This window comes from Schistocerca nitens, chromosome 2 (assembly GCF_023898315.1).
Source record: "Schistocerca nitens isolate TAMUIC-IGC-003100 chromosome 2, iqSchNite1.1, whole genome shotgun sequence".
In the NCBI taxonomy this organism is placed as follows: Eukaryota; Metazoa; Arthropoda; class Insecta; order Orthoptera; family Acrididae; genus Schistocerca; species Schistocerca nitens.
Window position 1 is genome coordinate 725,395,071 of NC_064615.1, and position 4,114 is coordinate 725,399,184.

Here is a 4,114-nt window from a genome sequence, read left to right on the forward strand (position 1 = left end):
CCTTGCTACGGTCCGCGCGGCTCCCTCCGTCGGAGGTTCGAGTCCTCCCTCGGGCATGGGTGTTTGTGTTGTCCTTAGCGTAAGTTAGTTTAAGTTGGATTAAGTAGTGTGTAAGCCTAGGGACCGATGACCCCAGAAGTTTGGTCCCATAGGAACTTACCACAAATTTCCAATTTCTCGATGTGGTCTTCAGTCCAAAGAGTGGTTTGATGTAGCTCTCCATACTACTCTATCCTGTGGAAACCTCTTCATCTCCGAATAACTGCTATAACCTACATCCACATGAATCCGTTTACTGTATTCTTCTCTGGGTCTTTCTCTACAATATTTACCCACTACACTTCCCTCCAATACTAAATTAGTGATTCCTTGTTGTCTTAGAATGTGTCCTATCAACCGACCCCTTCTTTTAGTCAAATTATGCCACATATTTCTTTTCACTCAAATTCTGTTCAGTACTTCCTCATTAGTTACGTCATGATCTACCAATCCAGTCTTCAGCATTCTTCTGTAGCATCATATTTCAAAAACTTCTATTCTCTTCTTGTCGGAAGTGTTTATCGTCCACGTTTCACTTAAATACAACGCCACGCCCCGGATAAATAGCTTCAGAAAAAGACTTCCTAACACTTAAATGTATATTTCAAGTTAACAAGTTTCTCTCCTTCAGGAAGGCTTTTCTCGCCATTGCCAGTCTACATTTTGTATCCTCTCTACCTCGGCCAACATTAGTATTTTACAGCACAAATAGCAAAACTCACCTATACTTTTAGTGTCTCATTTCCTAATCTAATTCCGTTTTGCACTTCCTGTCATCTTCGTTTTTTAGATGTCTATATTCCCTTTTGCCTGCTTCATTTACTGTGTGTTTATATTGTCTTCAGATTGAGATTTTCACTCTGCAGCGGAGTGTGCGCTGATATGAAACTTCCTGGCAGATTAAAACTGTGTGCCCGACCGAGACTCGAACTCGGGAAGTTTGGAAGGTAGGAGACGAGGTACTGGCAGAAGTAAAGCTGTGAGTACCGGGCGTGAGTCGTGCTTCGGTAGCTCAGTTGGTAGAGCACTTGCCCGTGAAAGGCAAAGGTCCCGAGTTCGAGTCTCGGTCGGGCACACAGTTTTAATCTGCCAGGAAGTTTCTTGTCTTCAGATTGTGTTTGTTTTATTCCTGTTTTTTTTTGTCGTAGTAGACAAATTTTGGTTTTTTCTTGCTTCCTGTTAGAGAGGTATTACTTGAAAATTTTGCAGCAGTGCCTGTGACGCCGCAACATTCTACTTTACTTACAAGAGCATAGAGATCCATGCAGTGAAGCACATACCTCCTTGCTGTATCTCCAAATAACCCATTATCTTTAATTACATCTACATACATATTGCCGGCCGGAGTGGCCGAACGGTTCTAGGCGCTACAGTCCGGAACCGCGCTGCTGCTACGGTAGCAGGTTCGAATCCTGCCTCGGGCATGGATGTGTGTGATGTTAGTTAGGTTTAAGTAGTTCTAAGTTCTAGGGGACTGATGACCTCAGCAGTTAAGTCCCATAGTGCTCAGAGCCATTTGGACATACATATTCCGCAAGCCACCAAACGTTGCATAGCGGAGTGTACCTTGTACCTCTGTTAGTCATTCACTTTCCACTGCACACGCAAATGCACCGAGTGAAAAACGACCGTCTATATTCTTCTGTACGAAAAATAATTTCTATTAATTTGTCTGAGCGGTAAATACGCGATATGCACGTTGGTGGCCGTAGAAGCGTTCTGCAAGTTTTCTAAACTTAAAAGTGCTTCGCGAAAAGAACGTCGCCTTGCCCCCAAGGATTCCCATTTGAGTTCACGGAGCATTTCCGCAAAAGCTGCTTATTGATGGACCTACTAGAGAGCCTCTGAATTACTTTGTTTCTTCTTGTAATCCAACCTGGTGGGATTCCTAAACACTCGAGAAGTACTCACGACTAGATCGTACAAGAAGAATTCTATAAGCGGTCTCCTTTATAGAGGAATCACACTTTCTTCGAATTCTCCCAATAAACCGAAGTCAATCATTCGTCTTCCCTACGGCCAACCTTACGTGCTCGTTCTCTTTCATATCGCTTTGCAACGTTACGCTTAGATATTTAATCGAGGTGGCACAATTAAAAAAAAAAAAATGGTTCAAATGGCTCTGAGCACTATGGGACTCAACTGCTGAGGTCATAAGTCCCCTAGAACTTAGAACTACTTAAACCTAACTAACCTAAGGACAACACACACATCCATGCCCGAGGCAGGATTCGAACCTGCGACCGTAGCGGTCGCGCGGTTCCAGACTGTAGCGCCAGAACCGCTCGGCCACCAGCGGCCGGCGTGGCACAATTAATACTGTATTTTGAACATGGTATTTCCTACTCGTGCCGTATCCTCGTAAAATTGCACAACGATGACCCTATCCCGCACACTAAAGTGTCATCAGCAAAAAATTGCTCACCCCATCGATGAGATTGTTTATTTATATAGGCAACTAATGCGCTCCTGTCACACTTCTCCGGGCACTTCTGACGATACCCTGGTCTCTGATGAACACTCGGCGTTTGTACTGGGTATCTTACGGGCCACTCACAAATATGAGGACCTATTCCATATGGTCGGACATTAATTAACAATCTGCAATGGGGATATGTATCTAACGCTTTCCGGAGACCTAGAAATATGGAACCTGCCTTTTGACTTTCATTCATGGTTCGCAGGATATCGTTCGATAAATCCGCGCTGATTTACGTACAGAACCTTTCCTGTCTCAAGAAAATTTATTATATTCGAATTTAAAATATGCTAAAGAATTCAGCACTAAACCGACGTTAAGGATATAGGTTACTACATGAAACCTCATGATATGACCGTGTTATAACGAGTAGACAGGAGAACTTTTAATGGTTTGTTAGATAGTTGACGAACACATGATGCTGCATAACTTTCGGTGGGGGAAGACTACTAATTTAGTTTTATTGCACTGTGCTATATTTTAACGTAGTGGCAGGGGAAACTTTTGATGTTTCGTGGACAGCTGATAAAATTAAGACGTTGGATATATTTCCGTGGGGGGAAAAACAATTAATGTAATTGCGTTTGCACTGAAGCTAAAGGAGCTTGTTCTCCCGAAACTCGTAGTTCAATAAGTAGAACCATGTCACGTAGCTGAATGCAATAATCCAGATGACTCAGTACAAGGTTGTCAATGGAAATCGGCAACGGTGATGTTTGGAATCATCCTGGTCTTCATCTGAAGAGATAAATCGCCACGGGAAAACGAAATATATTTTCCCGGCTGGAATTTCAAACCTGTGCTTTCCCAATACGAATGCGGTACCGTAACTGCTGCGCGTCCCTCTCAGTTTTTGATCTAAGGTCGGGCTCACCTCCGTTTTCCATGTGCCTCAGATTCTAGTGCCGGGGATACCGAACGCCCAGCTATCTACAACATTTGTATGGAAATTATAATGTCACCAGATAGTTAAACAGCTTTAAAACATGTACCAACCGTAGCCTATGTGGGCGCACGTGTAAACGTTTTATTAAAACCTTCCACTCTGTCGCCTCTGGCAACCGAAGCTTAAGACTTGTTTGCTGAGCAAACTTCTTAGGACTACGAAGGTAAGATGCTGTGACACGGTCAACATCATCTTCAGACACTTCTTACTTCACTCAAACATCCGGCAGTTTCGAACTGATTATACCATTGGTAGATGTTGGTCCAACATGGGGGATCACAATTAAACTTTAAACGAAACGCATGTCGAACCGAAATGCTTTACGCTTAGGAGTAGCCGTTCTGCATATGTGGCGCTGCAAGCAGGAAACCTAAAACTGTTTGAGTTACTCTTTAGTTGTGATCTTGAACCAAAAACGGTTGATTCTATTAAAATTCATAACTGGGACACTTTTTTATGGAAACGATGTATTAAAAGCGCGCACTGGTCGCTATGGAGCGCTGTAGATATGGGCGCTCGATGGGAATGTGGATCGGCCTGAGGGCTGCCGAGATAGTCCGCGCAGTTGCGATAATGCTACATGACGGATGGCGCAGAGGTTAGTGCACCTACCTAGTAAGCAAGAGATCCCGGGCTCGAATCCCGATCTG

At 43.7% G+C, this 4,114-nt stretch overlaps 1 non-coding gene across 1 annotated transcript; it reads left to right on the forward strand.

Annotated features, from left to right (window-relative positions):
- The first annotated feature begins 1,039 nt into the window (after positions 1 to 1,039).
- Trnas-uga (transfer RNA serine (anticodon UGA)) lies at positions 1,040 to 1,114 on the forward strand. Its single transcript has one exon. It is a non-coding gene; the product is annotated as a tRNA-Ser (tRNA).
- The last annotated feature ends 3,000 nt before the right edge of the window (positions 1,115 to 4,114 follow it).